Consider the following 12,253-nt stretch of genomic DNA (forward strand, 5'->3'; position numbering starts at 1 on the left):
CTGCTATGTCAGGAATTCAGGCTGGCACCCATCAGGGAGGTGCTGATTCCCAGGGAGCTCTCCCTTCCCAGGCAGCTCTGGGGATGTGTTGATTTGTGTTGATTCTCTTCCCTCTGCTCCGCTCTCAGGTCCAGGAGGCACCAAGAGGGACTTGCAGGTCATGGCTCTGCTCCCATGCTCCACGGGCTCTTGCAAACTTTCAATTTTCTATCTCTCTGGTCCTGCTCAGGTCAAACTGAGGTCACAACCAGCCCCAAAACCCCCCAGGTATCAGCAGTTCTATTTTCCATCATTACACCATGGGTAATAGAGAAAGCTGTGCAAGTATCACAAAGTCAGACGTGAATCAAAGTGAACCTTTCACTGGAAGGTTTGAAAAGACTCCTTTAACGTTTTGTTGCCAATAAAAAAGCTTTAGGTTGTCTCTCCATCTCTGCTCTCTGGCCAGTTCCCAAGCAGAAGGAACACTGAGCTCACCTTGGCCATCCCTCCTCCAGTGTTGCTCCCTCCTGAGGAGCTCTGAGCAGCTCAGGACTGCAAGAGCTGCTGAGGAGGGGAGGTTGGACCCTGTCTCCCAAACTTTGGGAGAAATAAGAATCTTCCCAGTGTCAGCCACTGCCCCAGTTAGAAAGTTCACAGCACTTCCACAAGAGAACTGAATAAACACCAAGCCTGACCAAGCTTTTGGACCTGCTGGAGCTGGGACAGAAAACCCCAAAGTGCAGGAGTGGGATGAGACTAGATCCCCTGGAATTACAGACTGACCTCATTTCTGCTTTCTCATTCTCATTATTCCTGCTTTCTCATTCTCCTCATTACTGCCTTCTCAGCCCTTCTGCCTCTTCCTGCCCAAAGTTACCCCAGCTGCTAGTCAGCTGTTTCCTGGTCCTGCCATCTATTTATTTCAAATAAAATGAAAGGATGGAGCTGTTATGGGTGGTAAGAGGGCTCGTATCCTTTCCTGTCAGCCTGTGACTGTTTCTGCTCGCACCCTTCAGATTCTGCCTCTTGTGCTTCCCTGGGTGCTCCTCTTCCCTTTGGGGCTTTCCCACCCTTGAACTCCTTCCCCCTTCCTTGTGCCATCCCTTAGTCAAACTCTCAATATCTGTTTTCTTAGGAATTACTTCCCCCATTTCTTTTTCAATTCTTTTGTGTCCCTCATGTGCTTGTTTCATGGCCACTCAATCCCCACAGCTCCTTTGTACCTGCCACCCATTTGGGATGCACACAGTTGAGCACAACATCCCAAACCCCATGCTGACAGTGCCATTTCAGCAGAAAGCCTAATTATCTGTTTAATATCTCATTTGCTGTCTCCCTGAAACTCCCAGTCATGTCTAACAACACTGCTTCCCAAATCCCTGTTTGATTAAGTACTTGCAGTTTCCTTTAGACGTATTAGCTGCATTTTTCTAAACTGAATCATGTTTGTTTTCTTCTTATTATAGCACTGATCTCTTGAGGCTTCTTTTGTACAAGTGGATGGAAAGATTTCTTCTTTTCCCCTTATTATTGCACAAGAAGGTTTCATGTCTTTGCATGTGTCAGAATAAAACGTTTTTGGTAGCAGCAAACCTAATTCCTGTTGTTATTAAACCGTAACAGTTCAGGAGAACTTAGTCATTGTGGAACAGCAGTGAGCAGCACATCTACCTGCAGGAAGTGCTGAACTCAGAGGAAGTGGGCTGGAGGAGGAGGAGGAGGAGGAGGAAGGCTTTACAGGCTGAGTAAGACATTAAATCCAGCTTCTCCTAATGAATTAGTCAAGAAAATAAAAAAACCACTAATCACTAACAGCTAAGTTTTTTTTCTGTTACTCACAAAATTTTGCAGTGATTCCCTTTTCTACCATTGAAGGATGGCAAGAGGCACAGAAGGATAAATGTGACTCCTAATTGTACATATATATTCTATATTTATGTCTATAATCTATAGTATATATATATATATATGTTTCTGCTGAAAAATATAATCTAATCTTCGGCTCAGGATGGGGACAGAATTGGTCCTACAGAACTTGGCCTATAAAGAGAGTGCTCTTTTCTTATTTGTGGTCAATATATTTTGTGCGCAAAGATGGGTTTTGAAGGATTCACAGCCAGTTAAAGATCATTTTGTATTTTCTCCACATCCAAAGCCCACCTTCCCTCCCAGGTACTCAGTCCTCCTGCCATTTCAATTAACTGATGTGTAATTAGAGCTCCTTGTGGTGGCAGTGGTGCCCTGGGCCAGCTCTCACGCTCGTGGGCTGTCCCAGGTCCCACACTTGTCTGGAATTAAAATTCTCTATCTGAAGACAATCCCAGACCAAGCCAATCCCTCAGGTCCCCTCCAGAGCTCTCTGGCAGAGCAAAGGGAGAGCGGGCCCAGCTTGTTCAAAGGAGGAGAGGTTGGGGTCATTGTTTGGGAATGGGGTTGTTAGTTGGGAACGGGGACATTGGTTGGGAATGGGGACATTGGTTGGGAATGGGGGCATTGCAAACACAGCCTCTGTGACTGAGCTGGAAGAGGAGAGAGTACAGAACACAGATTCCCATGGGGAAAAGCCTTTTGTGAGGGCTTAGCCCAGATCCTGTCACCTCCCACACTCCAGAGCCTGGGGCAGATCACACAGCTCCACTGAGGCAGCTGCCAGTGCCCATCCCTCAGTCCCTATGGATTTACAGGATCTCATGGCAGCTGGATGTGCTCATGCACAGAACCCAGCAGCATCCTCAGGTTCTCTGGGCACCCTGGGCCAGTGCCTCACACTCCCACAGTCCAGGATTTCTTCCCAAGCCATGATCCCCACACCCTGAGCTGGGAGAGAGAGCATGGGGGCGCCAGGAAAGGAGGAGCAGGGTAGAGAAGGAAGTGGGAGGAATTAACTGGGCCCAGGGAAGTGAAGTGGATCAGGAGCAAAGAAAGTCAATAAACTGAGGAAGGAATCAAAGGAGAGAGAGAGATAAAACCCCTCCCTTGACAGTTTATAGCAGCAAGTCCTGGGAGAGCTCTGGGAGCCTGCAGCCCTTGGAAATGAAGGCATCAATAGTGCAGACCTGGGAAAGCATCCCCTCTGCTGGGCTTGAACAGTACGGATCCAGGAAATATTGAATCCATCTGCTGTGGAGAGAATGTTTTATCAACAACCCAAAAGCCGTTTGATTTATTCTCTAGACACTGGGCCCAGCCCCAGGCACTGGGCTGTGCTATCTAATGTGGTCAGACGACTTCGAGGGAACCAGCCTCGTGCTGCCATTACTCACAGTGTTTGCTTTTCCCCTACTGCCTTACTCATCTGATTCCTCCCTTCTTATTATGGCTCTGGTTGGGTTGATAGCTCATAATTTATCTTCCAGGCTGAGGCTTTCATGCCTTTGTCAGTAACCTGAGCCAGGGAAGTGAGTTATTCTTGCCTCTCTGTGTTTCTCTGTCTCAGCCCTGCTCCAGCTGGGAGTTTACCTGGACGTGGAACACTCCAGCTCTGCCCATCAGGAGAGATTTCCCTCCAGTTCCAGTTCCCCTGGGTCTGGGCATGGCTCTGGATGAGGTTTTTGCTGGATGCCAGGTGATTAATAAGAGATTAATAATTAATAATGGAGATACAGCACCATTAGTCCTCAAGTGCTTCCCAAAACAGCAACTCACCCCCTCCAGCTGTCCCAGTTAACACGACAGAGGCATCACTGGGGCAGACACGCTGAGGGCACTTCCCCTGCACGGTGAGCTGTGTCTCAGGCTTTGAGTCCAGCCCAGCTCCAGCCACCTCAGGAAGAACCTTTGGGGTGCTCCAGGACAGCCAGAGCTGCTGCTGTGTGGACAAAGCCCAGAGCACGTTTACACTCATTTCACAGCCACATTCCACAGAGGGCACAGACCAAACCCACCCCTGCCAAGAGCCACGGTTGTTTTCCCTCACGCTGGTACCCACAGCATGGCTCTTCTCCATCCCTGTGGGCAGGAATCCCAAAGCAGCCCCATGTCCTGCTGCAGGCACAGGGATAGGGCTCTGCTCAGCTGCAGCTGTGCTCAGGCTCCTCCTCACTGAGGGAAACAGGCTTCAGAAAATTGCCAATAAATTCAGCTCCTTCTACTGGCATAAAAAAAGTCGGGAAGGGATGGGGACGGGCTCAAAAATGCCTGCCCTCCTAATTTGTGTTCTTACACCACACCAAAATGCTGGTTCCCAAAGGGCATGAACGTGTCCAGGTCACTTGCTGGTAGAGAGGAGGTGAAGAAATCCCATGAGGAAAAAATACTTTTCCCACCCTATGGATCCCAGCCCAGCCCAGCCCACTTTGCATTCTCCATCTTCAAAAAAGAGCTTCCCATGACAGATGAGGGTGAGAATTTTCTCATTAGAATTTAGGATTTTCTCTGCATCTTCCACTCTCAGGAGCTCAGGATGTTCATTACCTGCAGCAACCAGTTCTTGCCTAGGTGACATCAGGAGAAAAACCCAAGGATTCATTTGGGGAAGGAATCCTCGGTGGCCGCTTGAGACACATTAAATTTCTTCCCAGGAGCAGTTAAACTTTGAGCTCAGCTGTCAGGTTTTTCAATAATCAAAGCCTTAGAACACAAACCCAAAGCACCTTCCCCTTGCAGAAGAGAGGAACAGAGGAAGGAATCTGAGCGAGCCCCAGCCCTGTGAGTTGGCCCATTAAAATGCCATTAAAATGCCATTAAAATGCCATTAAAATGCACTTTAGCTGCTGCCCAGGGTCCTGGAGCTGCCTGGGCTTGGGGAGCCCTTCCCAAGGTGGGGTTTGGCTCTGTCAAGGGTGGGTGCTGCTGCTGTGAGTGAAGGGACGCTCAGGGAAGCCTGGGACATGAAAGGCACATTAATACAATTTTCTTGTTGCCACTGCTGGTGTTTCTCTGGGCCTTTGCCTCCCTCCCTGCTGAGCACAGAGCAGGAGGATTCCTGACCCTCTCCCTGCCTTCAGTCAAGCCTTGTCTTCAGCACTGCAGACCTCCAGATATAATTTTTTCCCATCATCTCAGTTCACAGCCACAGACCACGTTTCTTTACTTGGTATTAACTTCAAAGTATTCCTCCTTTTAAAATACAAATCAATGTTATTTGTGAAATAAGTGTTTTGAACTTGGATCCAATATTTTTAGTGAAATAAAAAAAAAAAAAAAGAAAAAGAAGTTTTGTTTTGTTTTGTTTTTTAACTGGAAGGAATCCAAACTATCCACAGCGTTTATAAACCAACTTCCTTATGAGTCAGGACATTTATTGCCAGAAAAATATTATTTTAACTCCATTAGTGCAATATAGCAGTGACATCTAGTGGCTTTCACCAGTGTCATGATGAGTGAGGGGCAGGACCTGGGAATGGATCCAGGTCAGGGGTTGTTACTCCACTGCTGAAGAGTCAGTGGAAGCTGGACAAGCTCTTCCATAGATCTTACCAGAATTAGAAAATTCTGATAATATCATGAAAATGAATTCTAAGACTGGAAAATCCAATCAAGTAACACCCACGGGTGGTTTATTTAGCTCACATTACAAGGGAAAATTCTTGACTTTCTTTTTTCTGAGGGAGTTCCTTCAACAGGAGCCACAGAAACAATTATCCTCAACTTTCTCCGTCAAAATTCAGTCTCAGGCTATTTACAGCCCACATCACCAAATGCCCCTGGATCCCTGGCAGTGCCCAAGGCCAGGCTGGACAGAGCCGGGAGCAGCCTGGGACAGTGGAAGGTGTCCCTGCCATGGCAGGAGTGGCAGAAAAATGTGTTAATAATTATTTTATTTCACTTTGGACACTCCAGCTACACACAGAAAAGGAGATGAAATCTGGGGAAATTCCTTTTGTAGAAGCACATCAGCCTGTGCTGGGCTGGCTGCAGCTTAGACAAAGCCCCTGATTGCTCAGAGTGGGCAGAAGCCTTGCAGGAGCTCGGTGGGGAAGGTGGGGAAGGCTGTGCTGGGCTCTGGCTGTGCAGGTGTGTGCCTGGGCCGGGCTGTGCCTGTGCTTTATTAGCAAAGGATTTACTTCTGCATGTGCAGCAGTGACAGCACCCCGAGGCAGGCAGCACCTGACAGAATCTTTGTGCTGCATCTGCACTTTGTGTCCCCGTGCCAGCACTGCTGCTCTGCTCTCCCTCTCAGGATTGCTGGGGGCTGTAACAACCCCTGGAACCCCTGGCTTTGAAGTCCAGGCTCGGACTGAGCCGGATTTTCCACGCTGGCAGGGAAGCTGCAGCTCCTTCCACGGGTGCCAGGCCGAGGAAACAGATGCTGAGCCCCACATGTGCCTGGAGCCCCTCCTGGAGCCACCCCAGGCTGCAGGAGGGCAGAGCTGGGGCTGTCCTGGGCACAATCCCTCTGGCCAGGGCAGAGGTGCCAGCTCCAGGTGCCAGAGCAGCGCCCCCAGGGCAGCATTCCCTGGGAAGGGGTGAGTCACAGCAGCGGCTTCAGGGAGACTTCAAACACCCCAGCAGGTCTGGCAGGAATATTTATACACCTGCATGTTCAAAAATGCTCCACTTTCTCACTTTATAAATACATGGGAGCCCACTGAAGGCTGGCCCAGCTGAGCCAAGCGTGCCCCTCTGCTTTGATGAACCAGCTGTTCCTCTGGCCCGTTCACATAAACCTTTTGGTGTGTGTTGGTTTTGCACTTTACTGGGGAAAAGAAGCGGCTGCCAGATCCTATGTGCATTTTTGTCCTGTGCAGAACAGCCACGAGAGCATTCCCCCAGCCCAGCTCCTGTTTGCTGGGCAGAGAGAGCAGCAGCTCAGGGGAGGCTCGGGAGGGGCAGTGTTGATGGTTTTTAACCAAGCAGGTGCAGAACCTGCTCACACAGGTGAGATGTTGCAGTGGCTCTGTTTGCAGAGCCAGCTCTCCACCTGGGAGCAGGGATGAGCCTGGTCTGCAAATCCCCCACATCCATTCCTTTAGGGCTGTTTTCCACACCCCATTTCCATGTGCAGCCTGCAGGAGTGATGGTGGGCAGGATGGGCAGGATGGATGGACACGAGAGATCTCTGAAGCCAGGTCTTGGAATTTGTGGTTTATTGCAAAGCTCCTGCTTGGAGCTGCCAGCTGCACCTCGGAGTAGACACCAAAGTGCAAGAGAGCAAGAGTAAGAGCAAAAGAAAAAGAAGGGTAAGAGATTAAGAAGTAAGAGGTAAGAGCAAGAAGAAGAGTAAAAACAAGAGTAAGAGAGTAAGAGAGCGAGGTTCCCATTACAGTACAATAAATCTTCTTCGGTGCTGAATATTCTAATTTTCACTCACCAATCTAATACAAGATACAAATCCAATAGCATTTACATACAGCCTATAAGAATCATGACATTACCATACTGTGTTACATTTTATACCTTAAAAACTCCTCTTTGGACCCTTCTGCCAAGTTGGTAGGGTCTGCTCTGACCTTTGGAGCTGTCTGCAAGCGGAGGGAATTGTTCAATCCAGAGGGGATTACTTTCAGCCTGCCATACTATTGTTTTTCAGTTGTTCAGTAACTAAGTTTTGTTATCTCAAAGATGGCTTTCATTTCAATCTCACTTATAGTTTCCATATTCTCAAAATCTTTTGCCAGGCAATCATATTTATAAAGTTTTCCTGTTTCATCTTCCCCAACAGCAGCCAGGCTCTGCCATTCCAGGCTCAGGCCAGGCTTTCCACAGGAGCCCAGCCCTTCCCTGGGGTCCAGCACCAGCCCTGTGTGACAGGGACTCGGCTCAGGAGAATTCCAAGTGCCAGCCCTGCTGCCTCTAGGGGTGGGTTTTTGGGAATGGGGCTGGATTTGTGCTCAGCTCCCCTCAGGGGTGCAGAAATAAAGCTCCTGGTGTGGCACAGGTGACCAGGAGCTGTCTCAGAAGAAGCTGTATTAAAGCTTGCCTTGGGTTTGTGTTGCCATTGCCCTTAACCTCTGTGGCTCCCAGGAATTCTGTGCTCTCCTCACTCCACACCACAGCCCTGGCTGAGGAAAAGGACACCCGTGCAGTCCATGAGGTTCCTGAAAATGTTGATTTTCCTTTAAGAGGAAGATGATCTGGATGCCCGTTGTGCCTGCAGGAGCTGGAAGGAGCATGGCCAGCATGTTTGGGCTGTCTGTGTCACAAGGGACAGGTTAAACACTCAGCCATGGGCTGAGGAGCTGCCAGGAGGTCACAGAGGCACTGCAAGCAGGGAGAGCATCACCAGCTCTCACATCAGTGTGTGCTGGCTCTGCAATTCCTGCTGCAAGTCCAAGTGGCAACTTGGATTTCCTCATTTCACTGCTCTGGTTTCAGTTCCCTGGTCATGGAGAGAAAAATCAAAACAAGAGAAGAGCACCCAAGGTACATCATTAATCACCTGCAAAAAAATAGCCAGGGACAAGTCATGGCAATAATTCACCAGCACTCCGAGAGGGAAGCTCTGGGCTGGGGTGTTGAGCCAGTTCTGACCAGCAGACTCCTAGAAATGAGTGTTTGCAGGAAATCATCCACAGAAAAAAACTGAGGATTTGTAACTGCTGTCTGCTCCAGTTCTATTATTTGCCTAATATGGCAAAATGTGCTCAGGATGAAGCAGGAGGTGCAAACAAACCATGCTGTGCTCACCAAAAATCCAGCTGGATGTGAGGATTGGAGAAGGGAAGGTTGTGATCCCTGCCAGGGCCTGAAGGGGCTGCAGGGAACCTGGAGAGGGACAATTCATCAGGAACTGGGTCACCAGTGCCAGAGGGCAGGATTTGTTCCCTGGCAGGGTGGGCAGGGCTGGCACAGGGTGCCCAGAGCAGCTGTGGCTGCCCCTGGATCCCTGGCAGTGCCCAAGGCCAGGCTGGAGCAGCGTGGGACAGTGGCAGGTGTCCCTGCCTCCTCCCACAACACAAGGGTGGTGCTGGTGAAAAAACCACGTTTTCTTGAGGATGAGCAAGCACAGACACACCCACACTGTGCCAGAGGGGCTGCAGGGTCAGAGCAGGGAGCCAGGAACCCCCAGAAGGGGACTCCAGCTGCAGCACAGGCTCTGCCTCTTGTTTTCCTCAACAAACACAGAGATCCCTCAGCCCCAGGCTCCTGCCTGGTCCTCTGCTCAGCCACGTGGAAAAAAAAAAAAATTCTCCTGTGGGATCACAACCACTTCCGCAACAACTTTTCCCAAAGTGCTCTAATTCATTTCCTGGATGTGACATCACCGAGTTCTGGGGTCCCTTCCCAGCCTGGCAGGCCAAGGGTGCCCCCAGGAACTTGGCAGATGTGCAGCTGCTCCAGCTGTGCCCGGCTCTGGGAGCTGCTCCCTGCTCCCTAAGCCCTCCCAAGGCTTGGGAAGCTGCACCAGGGCTGGGGCAGATCCCTGAGGATCTCACTGCTCCATACTCTCCGTTTGTCTCCCCCCAGTTTGCCCTTCCTCAGCAAATTTAAAATACTCTGGTCTGTAGTCAGGATCAGTGACCAGCAGGTTGTCCCTCCACACACCTGCCCAGGCTTCCCCTCCACTTTTCATTTGCATTTGGGCTTTTCCTTGGTGAATGTGCAAAATTTTGCCAGGTTTTGACAGCGGCAGCACAAAGGGACCAACACAGATGGAGGCAATGCAGGGTGCTTGTAGAAAGCATCAGATTGCTTTAAATCTGCAATTTAAATCGAATAATTCCAGCCTGGGCTGGTCCCTTTGAAGGAAAACTTTGAGCAGTAACTCAGAGCATGGATCCAGCTCAGCTGGATGAGCTTTAATGTCCCTTCCAACCCAAACCATTCTGGCATTCTGGGATGGTGCCTCGTCTCTTTTTTGGCCTTACCTGTTCAGAAAAACCCTGTCATTCAGGAACAAACACTTCTTTCCTCTAAACTCTGCTTCTCCAGCAGATGCAGACTCAGCATTTGTTACATTTTCAAGATACCACATATCAAGATTTTCTAAAACAGGAGATTTGGACTCTGCAGCTTTACTGAGATAGATCAAAAAAAACACCTCAAGCTAAGTCCAGGCTGGAATGGCCTCACCACCTGAAGCCATGTAAACCAACACACCAGGAAGCCTTGGGAGGGTGGTAAAATTAAAATTTTCCCAAGCAAAACATTTTTATTAATTTGATAACCACCAGGATTTTATTTTGACATCAAGATGCCAGTGTAGATAATGGGAAATGGCAGCTTTCTGTTAAAGTTTTTGTTTGTTTGTTTTTTGGGGGTTTTTTGTTTGTTTGTTTTGTTTTTTGGATTTTTTTGCAGCACCATTCAAAGGGCTTAGAAGCATTTGTTCCATTTCTGTTGGAGAATTTCACCTACAAGCAGCCCTATATGTTATGTGTTTTAAAAAATATTTCCATATGCTAAAGGAATGCAACTGGTTGCCAAGGAAAGTGGCTGTTACAGCAGCAGGCTGGGACTGTTTTTCAAGGAAAAACTGCTGCAGAAACGAGGTATCCACAGAGGTGCACTAAAGCAACACTAACTGCAGTGACCTTGAGATGACCTAGACCTCCTCATATTACAAAAATGAAAAGGGAGTTAGAAAGTCTGAGGCCAATTAGGCGCTTTTTTTTTTTTTCCTGGAGACATGATGAAATTTCCTGAAACAAAAACTTTAGCAAATTCTATAAAATATTTCTAGCTTTGGTGGAAAAATAAATTATTGCCTTTTTATCTCCTCATTCCTGAGGCACAGAACTGGCCCACTTCTGTTTTTGCAGATGGATTGGAGGGAAAACACCCAGAGAAGGGCCAAGTGGTGAGATTCTTGGCACGAGCAATTAAGTGTGAAGTTATTCTCAGGGCTGCCTATTTGTTATTGCAGCAGGAATCATTAAGATTATATGGAAAGATATTGTCTGGGAAAAAGTGTGAAGTCAGGATTATGTGTCCTGAGCAGTGATTTAGGGGCAGAGCATCACGGGGCTTCCAGAGCTGTCCCTGGAGGTGGCAGGGACAGGAGGGACAGGGATCAGCTTTGGGGGGAGCTTCCCTTGGGAGGGACGGGGGGACAGGGATGGGGTGTCCCTGTGGGATGTCCCTTTGGGATATTCCTGTGGGATGTCTCTGTGGGGTGTCCTTGTTTGGTGTCCCATTGGATTGTCCCTGAGGGATGTCCTTGCTCTGTGTCCCTTTGGGACGTCCCGTTGGGATGTCCCTGTGGGATGTCCCTGTGGGATGTCTCTGTGGGATGTCTCTGTGGGATGTCCCTGCTGGGTGTCCCTGCTGGGTGTCCCTGCCTGCTGCCCAACCAGCCGGGCACTGGCAATCCCCGAGGTTTCTGCAGAGCTCTCCCAGCACCTTTTCCCAGCCACCCCACCCCACCCCTGAGGAGCTGCAGGGTGGGGAGTGTGAGACCCACAGAGCTCATCAGGGGTGAGAGAGACCCCTGAGAGCATCGGGGTCCTGTGCTGGCACAGAAATCCCACAGAGCATCCCTGAATTCCTGGGCCAGGATTATCCAGGGCCTGCTCCGGGCTCAGCACCGAGCAGATGCTGGGAAGACGAGCCAGGAGAGAAGGGTGGTTGGTCCCTGCAAACCTTCCAGAGGCAGCCGTAACTAATTATGGTTCCCAATTACCACAAGCAATTACTGCTCCCACAGCGCTGCTGGTGCCCAGGGAAGGTTCACAGGGAAGACAAAAGGTGCCCATCTCTGGTACCCATCACTGGTACCCATCTCTGGTGCCCATCACTGGTACCCATCATTGGTGCCCATCTCTGGTACCCATCTCTGGGTACACCCTTCTCCCCTGCAGAGATGGACAAAGCACAAGGAAAATTCTGTGGGATCTCTCTTTGCTTCAGTTGTGATTTTTTTTTCTGTTTTTTATAAATTTTTAATATTTACAATATTTTTCAAAAAATAATCTCAATGCTTAAACAAACCGAAACTCTCCTGTAAAGGATGAAATTTAATCATTTCAGTCAGTGCTCACAGATTTTAGTGGGCACGTGCCATGTGTTTAATGGCAACAGAAACACTCAGGGAGGCTGAGCGAGCTCCGACAGCTGAAACTAGAGGCCAGGACTCACAGCCCTTCCCTCCTTGCCCACCCCCCCAGGGCACTGCCCAGCCCCATGGGCACTCCATGCCCAAGACACTGTGTGGTTCCCACCCTCTGGTGGGAGAGCCCAAAGGGACCCCAAATCCCTCTGTGGCCTCCACAACTTCTCTGGTGAGAATGAGCAGGCAGCTGCTGACAGGGAAAACCCACAGGACAACCAAAGCCAAAGGCCACCCAGGTGAGCTGGAATGTTAAAGCCTGACCTCAAGGTTTACACCGCAGATCCATCCCAGAGCTTTTGTGGCTTATTTGGATAATGAGACCCAGCAAGGGCTTTCAGA

Source organism: Cinclus cinclus, chromosome 14 (assembly GCF_963662255.1).
Source record: "Cinclus cinclus chromosome 14, bCinCin1.1, whole genome shotgun sequence".
Taxonomy (NCBI): domain Eukaryota; kingdom Metazoa; phylum Chordata; class Aves; order Passeriformes; family Cinclidae; genus Cinclus; species Cinclus cinclus.